Source organism: Chrysoperla carnea, chromosome 4 (assembly GCF_905475395.1).
Source record: "Chrysoperla carnea chromosome 4, inChrCarn1.1, whole genome shotgun sequence".
NCBI lineage: Eukaryota > Metazoa > Arthropoda > Insecta > Neuroptera > Chrysopidae > Chrysoperla > Chrysoperla carnea.
Genome location: NC_058340.1, coordinates 50,294,718 through 50,307,440, shown reverse-complemented (window position 1 = coordinate 50,307,440; position 12,723 = coordinate 50,294,718). Strand labels below are relative to the sequence as shown.

The following is a 12,723-nucleotide window of genomic DNA, read 5'->3' as shown; positions in this document are numbered from 1 at the left end:
GACCTGATTTTATGGTTTTAATGGCTAGAAACTGTAGGAATAGTAGAGAAAGAAATTTTCTAGACCAAAATTACCGGTTTTTCGAGTAAATAATTCAGAATATTCATAATAACTTAATATTTAGAGAATTTGTTGGTTAAATTTTTTTTGGTATCTATTTAACTTGAAATTATCTGAAATTAAATGTTAATGTCTAATAAAATCAATTTACAGGAAAAAAGTTGATTTTTTACGTCAAAGGATCAGAATCTGCAACAAAAAGTATAAAGTTCTATTTAAAAAAAACGAAGATTATCCATGTTTAACCCGGAAGGACCCCTCGGAAAACAAAACTTGGTCATTTTTTTTAGTACTCCGATCAAAAACTAAACCGGAATTTTTTTTTATTAAAAATCCGTTTTTGGAATAAGTTTGCTGCAAACTTTTTAAAAAAATCATCCTGTTTATACAAATATATTTATACCGGATTGTGAAATAATTTAGGCAAGGGTGTAATAACATGAATCAAAAATTACATGTTTTTCAAAATCCATATTTTTAAAATACTTTTAATTTTAGAAATAGGATTTGTTAAAATTTACATTTTTTTTTTTGAGAACTTAAATAATAAACAGATATGAATAAAAGCTTATAATCTTGTATCTGAAACAACTGAACGAAATTTCACAAATTTCGCTTGCTATGTATTCGGATAAACGATCTACTAAACTCAAAATTTTCAATCCTTTGCCTTCATGGGCGTAGACATACGGATAATTTTAAATCTGACGATCGACACCAATGACTTAGGACCGTCTAGTGCCCAAACGAAGAAACTTGATAATGCGACTTGTTTTGCTTAATTGACTTATTTTGAGCTGTACTATATCTGATAGATTGGCGTATGATAAATACATAACCAAAGAAACAACAAAGTATAAACACTAAATTTTACCATAATTTCAAACGGCTATATATTTGCGAAAAATTAACCAATTTCAATTTGCAATGGCTCGTTTGAAAACTTGTACTTTAATGTGTTGGAATTTATTGCTTAAAAGTTTTTATCGACCCTGACAGCTTTGCACAGAGGGTTGAAATGTTATCTGTAAATTTTATATGAAGTTTAGAAGCATGGAAGTTTAGAAATCTTAAAAATTAATTTACAATTAATTTGTTAAAGCCACTCGAAAGCTTGTTTATTTAACTTGAAAATAAGCTATATAAAATTCCCGTTCAAACTTTTGCAGCCAGATATTCGCTTTCCAAACAAAATTGTGGATTTAAAATCCTGTATCTTTTGAAATAATCATTGCACTGAAACATTTTTCAAATCATTCGAAAACAAAAACTGTCTTCTTTTAAGCCCTGACATATTGTCTTTGCCACTGATCCCTTTTTATACATGTTAAAAAATAGAATTTTCCCATATGGAGGAATGACTCGACATCATTCACTGGTCACTAGATCTTAACTGTATTCAAACAAAAGTTTTCATTTATTTTGCAATAAACTTCTATATCCATTTTGTTTATGTTAATAGCCTCTATGCCGACCCATAATGCGTATAAGTTTTCTTGTGTCACATTTTCAACACAGATGGTTATGATTGCATGAAAATTAAAACCTAAATTTTTATGTTGTAGGTAGGTGAAAAGAAATTGTATGTTTGAAAAAACTATTAAAAAAAATAAAAAACAAACAAAAATTTCAAAAACCGACGCATATAATTTGATAATAATGTTTATTTTTGCTATTGTCATTAAAATCCCAAATGATAGTAAAAATGTACATTTGGAAAAATTATGTAAAATTATGCATAATTTTATGTTCAGAAGAATAATATTTTACAACAGACGATGATGATTCCCATTCTTAAGACAGATATGATGACAGACATTAAAATTGCAAATAAATGTGTAATTTTCAAATGAGCCCCATTTACTATATATTCAAACTGTTGTAAAATTATATAAGGTAGTTAAATAGAACATTTTCATATCTTTAAGCTTCAAGAATATACACATTTGCTATTTTAAATAATTGTAGGTGCAAGTCGTGTACCTTTGTGCGGAATTGCTTACGGGTAGTATCCAACAGTTGAAATCTATAAATATCTCTGATAAGTGGAAGGTACTAACTATTATAGTACTTTTTTCAAAATTTCAAGATCACTTGCCAGTTGATTAATATAAACACGTTTGAAAAAAATACACATCAATGGAAAAATTTTTAGATTTTTTAAATTTGTTTTAACGTTTATTTTGGTGTTTTGTAACTACTACAATTGGAGAAGTACAATTTGTAGTTTAACTAGTGTATACACTTTTTTTACCATATACATAATATGAAATATATCAAGGTATTCTAAGTTTTGTCCCAAGTTTGTAACGCTTTAAAATATTCTTGCTACAAAAAAAAAATTTGGTATAGATGTTTTAAAATCACCTAATTAGACCATTTCCGTTTGTCCATTCTCGTCTGTCGTCAAAAACGAAAAGTGATAGCAAGTGATATTATAAAATGTGCTCAGGAAGTAAAAAGCGAGTTTGATTTCGTAAATGAGCAACATCGATCAATTGAATCTCGGGTCCGTAAAGTCCATCTTCTAAGCCATATGAGATTATAAGCTAACATCACTATTTACCCGTGGGGACGCAAATAAGGTTAGACTTCACACCAAAGCAAAGGTTAGGTTAGAACATACAGTATGTATATTATATGGGTATACCAGTTATGTGTGTGCTATATATATATATATATATATATATATATATATATATATATATATATATATATATATGTATATATATATGACTGTGACTATTTAAGAGTGACTATCTTTCTTTACTTACATGATGCAAAAAAATGGAATGATCGGAATATCTAATTAACTATTAAGAATAATGTAGTGTTTTAGTTTTTTAAGTTATATGCAGAGATGTTAGAAAATTTTGTTTTGTCAAAAAATTTAGAGATATTTCTAGAGGAGTGAAAAATGAACAAAATTGCTGAAATAAATGGGCTAAAATTTGGAATTAACTCCAAGTCTCTAAGGTTTTTGATAAAGCATCAATTGATTTTCAAATGTAAAATTTTTTATAAATGACCAAAGGTGCGCTACTTGTCCCCGTATGTAAATGTTATAGTTCAATAATAATAGTGGTTTAAAGATATTAAAAACAAAATTTTTCCTACGAATGCAATTTTTTTTAATGTTACCGTTGTTTTCAACGATCAATTATCATTTCAATATCATAGTTTTTTATTACAATGTATGTTTGAGATAACAAATAAAGGCCAAACAAGTGAGCATAAGCGCTAGATACATAAAACATCTAAGCGTGTTCGATTTTAAAACTGGAAAGTTTCTGTTTGGAATTTCAATTTCTGACCTAACTTAGGCCCCTTCGCAATCTTTATTTTAAATGGTATATGGTTTTTAAAGTTAAATAAATTAAAGCTACATAAAAGGATTAAGATGATGTCTGTGGCCTTCTCTGATCGTAGAAAAACGAAGATAAACTTTTACTGTTATAATTCATTGATGTTATCAAACATAGATGTAGCAAATCTCTCATTGTATTTCCAGAAAAAAAACCGGGTCATAATTTAAACAAGATTTCTTACAAGTTATATATATTGTGGTTTCCATAAATATTCCCAAAAAAGGAATTCATACCCAATTTGATTATCATCGAAAATAGTTCTTGTTATCTTGAAAGGGTTTTTTAAACAGGCGTAAATGATTTTTTTACAATATCCATTTGAAAAAAGTACAAAACAATGTAGGAAAGATCAATTTCGTATTTTAATTAGATTCTTAAAATAATATAGACAATATAGACAATATTGAGCTGAACATCAGAAGACATGTATGTTAATTTGTTCACGTGAGTTAGTAAGTTGGTCGAAAATTCGAAACAGAGTTGGTGGAAAATTCGAATCAAATGGAAGTATTCATTAGCTATTTTATTTGAACTACTAATTCTAAAAGTTTCGGACCATCTTTGTTGTTTTTTAAAGGATATCCCCAATATTTCCTGAACCCTTAAAAAATAAATTTTACTGAATTTTTTTCTATAAATAATATACCTCTAAAAGTTCAAAGTTTAAATTCTCTGCTTTTAAAATTTTTGTTTGTATATGTTGGCACCGGAAATATTAAAAATATTTATATTAAAATATTTGCACATTAGTTTAAAAAGGTGTGTTTTTAATTCTCACATTTCTATACAAATTATGTAAAAAAATATACAAAAAATAAAAAGTAAAAAGAAAATATTTTAAACTTGAATGAGAAGTGTAGTTCAAGTAGAAAACCCACTTGAAAATGAAATCTAATTTTTTATAAGATATCTAAAGGTGATGATGAAAAACAAAAAAAAAACATCCCTTTCTCCTTGTTGAACGGCTTACTTCTATTTTATGTAAATATATAATATAAAATGTTAAAAAAAGGAGTGTAAAATGTCTTAATTACTGAATATATTGAATTCAGCATTTAAACTTCTCATTAGGAAAACACTTGCTTGACTGTTCTTACAAATTTATTCGTTTACAAGGAGTGGGAATAGGAGTAAAAATTTCTCTCTCAAAATAAATTTATCTTCTTGACAATCTAAGTACAAGATATAAAATTCATTTTTGTTTAAATGTATGACGCAGATTTTTGTTTTATTATAACATGTAAATAAACTATTTTACATCACATGTTCACCGATTAATATTATCGTTTTGTCTTACTTATATTCATTCTAATGCCATGATCAAAACAAATCATTGAATTTTGTATGGAAAGTACATTAAGGGTGGCTATAGTTTCAACATTTATCAATAACTTTCGTTTAGAGAGAATCGGGACAATCCATGTACATTTTCGCAAAGATCTTGGACAATGTATTTAACGAAATAAAACACGCAATTGTTGAAATTTTTACATTAAGCGGGCTTTATGGTTTAAATGGCAATCAATTTAATTTACAATCATCCAATTGACTTGGCCGCTTACGACACTAACGAAAATATCATACATTTTAATTAAATTAATCGTTGTAAGCGGTTTGCAGGATCGAAAACTTAACTAGCTTTCACCACATAAATGTACAAGCTGAAAAAACCGACAGTGTCATATTTCTTCAAAACATTACCATCCATGTTTTTAATACCACGAAAAGATTTATAAAAAGTAGTAAAACAAGTAGTGGAAAAAATGAAACAAATTTTTTTTGGATAACGAACAGAAAAACAAAAAAATTTACAGACTGTCAACCATAACTGTGAACTCCCTTCGATTCTCTTACTAAGCAATTTTTCTTTTAGAAAACATCGAATCGATTTTGAAGATCATCGCCAATTTTTTAGTTTTTTCGTGTATGGAACCATAACCTTGCACTTGAAACATAGCTTTGAACACTCTCCGTTAAGCTACCTTCCTTTCAAATGAAACCAAAAAAATTAAAATCGGTTCATCCGTTTAGGCGCTACGATGCCACAGACAATCAGACATACACACATACCGGTCAAACTTAAAACACCCCTTTATTTAGTTCGGGGGGTTCGAACTGAGAACTGTGTTTCTCTATCACTGTAAGTTAACGGCTTTTTTAATGATTTTTATGAAATATTTGAAAGTCGAAGGGTATTCTTATATTATTTAGAATAAACTGAATCTAAATATATTAGCCTACATAAGACTATTATTACCCTGGTAAAGTTTTTTTTTTTGTGTCTCGTAGGCTTGTGTATTTGGCTCAAACAAAATTATTCTAGAATAGCACTTAGTTTCTATATATATATATATATATATATATATATATATATATATATATATATATATATATATATATATATATATATATTTAGAACTACGTAAAGGAATACAGGTGAAATACACCACCCACATAAGCAACTATGTGCTTGTATATTATATACAACCATAACAGCAATTCCGTTTGCTTTCCATATCAACACCGGTTTAATTACGTAATTTTGACACATAGGTGATGAGTATATACAATGTTTGTGCCTTTAGTTGCTTTATACAGGATGATTTTAAAAAACAATTCAGGTTTTTTTTGAAAAGGGATTTAAATGTAAAAAAGCGGAAAAATCTGGATGGAAAAATTCCAGGTTAAACGATAGTCAGTTTTATTTTTTTTTAAATGAACCTACTTATTTTAGAGGCAGATTCTGATTCATTGCCTTAAAAAAATCAATTATTGTTTGAAAAATTTTTTCTCAGACCTCAATTTTGGGTATCGTAGTTATGGTCACGGCTTAAAATTGTAGTACAACAAAAAAACTATTATTTTTAGTTTGTAAAAAATTTTTTGGTGTTACTTTTTAACTTAAACCTGAAGTCGAATAAAATGAGGAGGGAAATGTTTGGCAATCACACGAAGGTTAGTAAAAAAAAAATATAATAAAACAGCAAAATCTGCTTGAAAATAGATTTTTTATATTAGAGATTAATGATTATAAGAAATCATAATTAATGAGTTTTGTGTATTTGATTAATTTAAAAGTAAAATTTAACACTTATTAACCGATGGGTATATGGGTCAGAATTTCGATTATGATTGATCGGGTACCGTCAATAATCAGCTTTCAATTATCGAAGCAGCCACTCTCTGTGCCACTCCAAGTATGTTTCTGGGCTCATAGCGCATACGCAGGTATTTTCAATCGGAAGCAAATAATAAAATGAAAATATTTGTGTTGGTTTCCATGCGAAATGCAGCTGGCAATTGATTCATTCAGTAAATGAAAAGTCCAGTAAATCCCATTAATTTTTCTCTTGAAGACAACATTCCACCCAATTTACATCGATCCAATTTACTCTTTTTTTTTGGGCTTGTATAGAAAGTATTAAATATAATTAATTGCTAATAATAAATTGTATACATTTTACAAGTTCTTCAAAAATTAAATTATTAATACAAAAATGTAAAATCGTGTATATAAAATCAATTCTAATTTCGTTACAGCTACTGTTTTGTTTGACCATAATAACACATATATTATTTAATATGAAAACAAAGCCATGTAAACTGAATTTAAATTTTGAAGAATTATGGTATGCAAATTGGGATTTTATAGTATTTTCTCATTGGATTCAAATTTCTTCTATAATAATTAATTTACGAAGCACATAACCACTGCATAATAAAATATGTAAGCCCTTTTTCTGTTAGTGTTTCTAACTAAATAATTTTGAATGATGTGAATAATTAATGACTTTGATGATAAGAAATAGTATTTTTATAAATGGTTGAATTTTTCATTATTTATTTTTAGGTATTTTATAGGAAAGCAATAAATATAATATTTTTCGTCATCAAGATTTGAATTTTATCAAATATGTACTCCTTTTACAATTTCTAACACAATTTGGGATTATCTTCAAGGACTACCGTGGCCACGTTATCCAGGATAACACAATATGGACCTTACCTTATGTTTTACTACTATGTTTTTTTTCACTGGCAGATATTATGCGTGTCAAAATTTTGAAAGTAGAGTTTTTTGCAATCTGACACTAAATTACGAAAAGTCTTTGACTTTCATACTTTTTAATACTCGTATTTTTCCAAACAATGAAAACAAGAAAACAGATAAAAATTGAAAAACAATGAAAACAAGAAAACAGAAAAATCAAATCAGTTAGAAGTTTCAAAAAGTATGACAAATTTAAGACTTTTTTGCTTTTCTCATGGATGCCGTTGTGAGAACTGAACCAAAATGAAACGAAACCACAAAGAAAGCACCAGCTTTCAAATAGATAAAGAATCATCAAAATCGGTTCACCCGGTCGAAAGTTCTGGGATAACACAAATAAAAAAAAAATTAAAACAATACAGTCGAATTGATAACCTCCTCCTTTCTTGTTTGAAGTCGGTTAAAAAAAGAAAAATTCTACAAAAACATTCCTTAGCGCATAAAACTAATCTGCCTAAAAAAAAAAAGAAAAACGACAAAGAAGAATATTGAAATAGAACAAACACATGAATTAGATTTTTTTTTTAATAGTAACAAAAAAAAAGATATAATCCATAATCCATGTTACAGCTATTTTAGGTGGTCCATCCCGTACATAACAAATCAAATCATTCACAAAAACAGTTATATGATCAGCATCATTGCTTTTTGTGTTGAAGAACCAGAAGAACAAGATACGCATAATAATTGTTTACGATTACAATAATGTAACAATAAAAAATTTAATATCAAAATGAAATCTTTAATATATCATCATATCGATTGTGGAATATGGTATGATATGATACCTATGGTATGGTAGGTATAACAAACAACATGTAGAAGAAATGAACATGAAAAATTTATCAGAAAACTATAAAGTTAATTTAGTGTGAAATACCTGAAGAGTGAATAATTAAAACAATAAACAAGTAAACAAAACACATAAATTTTAGATAACATGAATTATTGATTTACCTATTATTATAGTAAGTAGGTTATACTGTACTATACAGTACGTCCCAAAAGTTCTTTACCCTTTAATGATTCCTCCTAAGATATGAGGGAAAAAACTCAACAGAACAGAAATCATATTTCTTATTCATTTCATATTTCTATTAAAATAGGATTTTATTCTTTTTTGTTTTTAAACATCCCAACGAAAAATTACTTGGAGATCGCCTGGGGTATACATCGTTACCCCACTGGATTAAAATAAGGCACGGAGCCAATCAAAAACAAACTGAGAAAACAAAAATAAAATAATTTATAGTAATTTTGTTCCAAATGGGTTTTGTGTGGGTCCCAAATGAGAAATGCCAGCGTGAAAATAAGTAATCAGAGATGGGAAACCCCAAGGAAAAAAAATTAAATATTTACATAAAACGGGTGGAGATGGTGGGGATTGTCAGACGACACTACCAAAAGGTTCTCAATTCTCAGATGAATTTCCAACTCTCAATTCTCGCTTTCGATGTGCACAAAGCGTGCATCAATTGGAGAAAATGTATCTGTATCACCACAAAAAAAAAAAACACTGTCTTTACGTAACATGAAACAATTAACCTGCATACCGATCTTAATTCCAAGTTCAATTTAAAGAGGCTGTAGAGTGGGATAAAATATTAAAATCGTCGGTTTTTTCCTTGGGAATCCCCTCCATATAAATAAATCGCCCCTTATCTTACTTTGTTTTGTCTAGTAAACGATCCTACATAAAGAAATTCGTTGATTTTCGATACAGCGTGTAAGTTTTTATTTTCGAAAAAAAAATGACTAAAAATGTTTCCAGCAAATTGTTCATAGCAAAGAAAGTCACCTAATAGGCATCTTGCATTATTGCTTTACGTTGAATTTCAAAAAGATTAATTCGATAGGTAAGACATATAATTGAAATTAGAAAGTATTTTCTTATTAAATTACTTTCTTAAAAAAAAATTAAACTACAATAAATTTTCATGCATGGATAAATTTTGACATTCTATTTCTGCCGCATCTATTAATTAATATTTCTAAATATAATTGAATCAAAAAATATTGGCTAAAAAAAAAACGTTTACATTTTAAAATGGCATCAATTTCTCACCAACAACAAAAACGAGCTGACCTTTTGACAGTCATTGAAGATTCCATCCAAGGTTTCTACGATTGGCCCCGTCTTTGGCACGTAAATTCTAGAATAAAAGTTTTTTCGGAATTTACCGTGCCTTAAAAGAAAAATTTTATTAAAGGGTGTTTAAGGACTGAGGCAACCTGTATATACAAACCCGTAATATGTATACATTATAAATGTGTTGTTTATCTTTGGCATAAAACGAAAATGAACAACATTATTTTGGTTGGTGAGGTTGCTGTACAGAAAAATATTCTATTATATTTACCTACTAAAATTTCAATCATATAGAAAGTATACAGTCTTTATACATATAATTTCAAAATTTATTGTTGAATTTTTTGCCGACTTCTTGAATTAAATCGACTGTGAATTTACTATCTAAATATGTTGTCGAATATCGAAAATATATCAAATCGTTGGTGCAATTAAAATATTTAAAAAAAATTCAACTAATAAGTATTTGGGACTTACCCGTTGAAACTGGATCCCTGGATAACACGAGCCCTGAACACGAGGAAAATCTTGGGATAAAAGGATAGGGAATCGCACTTCAAAAACTTTTGTTATTAACGAAATAATTTTATAAAATAGTTTAATTAACACCAACCTCTTCACAGATTAACTTTATGTGGAACAAGATTCAAAATTAGACTCAGTCGTCAAGTTTTCAAAAACAAATACTAACTAAGAAAAAAAAAATTCAATTATTAGATAATGCTTACTGAATTTGCATGTAAGGCAGTAATGTGAATAAAATAGTTTATCTCATCAAAAATTGATGCGACGCCATGAAATAACATAATTATGAATTGTAAAAACTCACTAGCGGCAAACTGCGGCCTCAACATTTATGTTGTACAAAATTTAAACAAAAACGGTAATAAAATAAATAAATAATAATAACCTCTCACAAGTGAAATTTACAAATTTAAAAAACCCCCGACAAATTTGGCGGGTACAGAACCCTAAACTCGCATTTGAAACATATCTATGAAGATTCTCCACTAAAATTACCGTTTTCTTTAAAGCCTTTTCAGTACTTAAGCTATGCCGATTCTAAATAGTTGGATTGTGTACAAAAAGGGCAATCCTATAATGTTATATCACATAGAGAAAAATATAGTTTTAGAGTGTGTGTGTGTGTAGTTCGGTGGAGCGATAAAATAAGAGATGGCGGTAGAAAAGTCGTTGGAATGAACTTGATATATTTTTGTGGATACCATATGGTTTTCGTGTGAAGGTGTTTCTTCAACATTTATGTCTATAGCTTTCAATTTTTGATACCGACTAGGCTCTATCGATATCAAATTTTTTCATAATTTCTCATTTTGATCATATCATTTATTTATTTTTTTCCACCGTAAAAGATATATATGTTGTATATTGGTTTATTGAAAAAATTGTTTCCTTAGGCAGCACCTCAACCACACCGCTGCAATCCAGCGCTGGAATCTAGATGATTGATGCCGGCATCTAGATAAGGAAAATTTTGTTAAATAGAAAAAAATGAATTGGTGCATTGGCTGGTGCTTCAACCTAAGTGGGTTTTTTTACTTTGTGTATACATATATTTACTATGTGGGTTTTTTTACTTTCTTATCTAAACAAAACTGGAACCATTTCGCCTTAACTGGAACCATTTCGCCGCATTTTCAGGCCCCTATTTGAGAATCTCTGGATAATTCGCTAAAAATATTCACTGAAAAGATAATGTTTATAAATTTTTAAACAATATGAAGAACTAAATTTTTAAACTATTTAAAATATAGACTAGGTCTTCTAATAATATGAATACACAAATGCACTTAGGTAATTAACCTCTCGTGAGTTTTATACCTTTTTCAAACAAAATTCATTTTCATATTTAATATCTTAATTTGATAATATTTCCCAAACATTCATCTTGCCTATACAGCGTTATTTATATTGGTAAATAAGAACCTGTGAAACCAATTGTTATTTTAGAATTTGCCAGTAAAAATTGGGGTTCAACTTTGAAACAAACGCACCAAAAAAATTTTTGATTTTAGGTTGAAATTATTTGTACCTCATTTTCAACTTTGATGATGAATTTTGTTATAACTGCATGAATATAGACGAAAAATAATATACCTCATGGTTTTCGAAATATCGAAATCTAAATAATTAAACAAAAATTTGAATTTTCGATATTTTGAAAATTACTCCAGATATTAAAATTGAAAAAAAAAATTATTAAAATTAAATTTGTGTCCCCACTACCGTTTTTATATATCCTTAATTAGTCGGGCACAAACTTCTTGTTTTTTTGTTTTCAGAAATCTATTAAGATTTATAATTATAAAGTTTTTTTTTAAATTTCCACAGACTAGTTTTGGAGAAATCTATGAAAACATATCATCCATCAGCCGTTTTACTATAAAACCCATGTTAAATATGCCTACTTTTGAAGTCATTCATTTCAGTCCTGCTTCATAAAACAAAATATCAAGCATTTAAAATTGCCATGGTGCTCGTACATTCTTACATCTGAAAATATTTGAAATCATGTGTCGAAAGTTGGGGTCTAGGAAAAAACATTTTCAAACTTGAGTTGCTTTCTTCTACAAATCTACTACAAAAACTATTTAGTTAAAAAAAAGGAAGTTACTCCCCTTTAAAATTAAACCATGCATGTTTTCAAATTTTAATATTCAAAATATACACTTGGAACTTTGAAAAATCACCCTATTTTTGTACTAAGTTAAACAAAATGTGAAATTATTTTGCAGTCATTTAAGAATATTAAGAGCCAAAAAAGGGCAATATTTATTTCCTTGCGATAAATTGTCTATGTGATTAATCACTCAAGTTTAGACACGCAAGGGTTAATTGTAGTTACTCAAAAAGTTTATTGGCATCCTTTCAACAAGTGTGGTTACATGGTAACACCTTGTATCAACAACGATCAATTATTTGTCACGTAAATTTTTTAAATAAGATCTTTCCTAGTTTTGTATATCATAAATTTTAATAAATTTCATAAACTTTACGCCAATAATCCACCAACAACTGACGGGATCGAGAATATTATTCAGTCTGCAATTCGCTAAATAATTCCATCGAGAAGGATATTTCCATAGTAGGTAGTTATCCTATTATTGTGAAAATCATTTCGCCATGGGACTTAA

At 28.3% G+C, this 12,723-nt stretch overlaps 1 protein-coding gene across 4 annotated transcripts in view; it reads right to left on the bottom strand.

The window, feature by feature from the left end:
* The window catches only part of LOC123298038 (zwei Ig domain protein zig-8-like), a 498,844-nt gene that overhangs the window by 281,335 nt on the left and 204,786 nt on the right, over positions 1-12,723 (bottom strand). For 3 of the 4 annotated variants that reach the window (XM_044879910.1, XM_044879911.1, XM_044879912.1), the window contains exon 1: positions 10,046-10,232. The exons of the other annotated variant lie outside the window; for it this stretch is intronic. The gene's annotated coding sequence lies outside the window, so the exon portion shown is untranslated. Of the gene's footprint in view, positions 1-10,045; positions 10,233-12,723 lie in introns of those variants that run through there. 4 annotated transcript variants of the gene reach the window in all.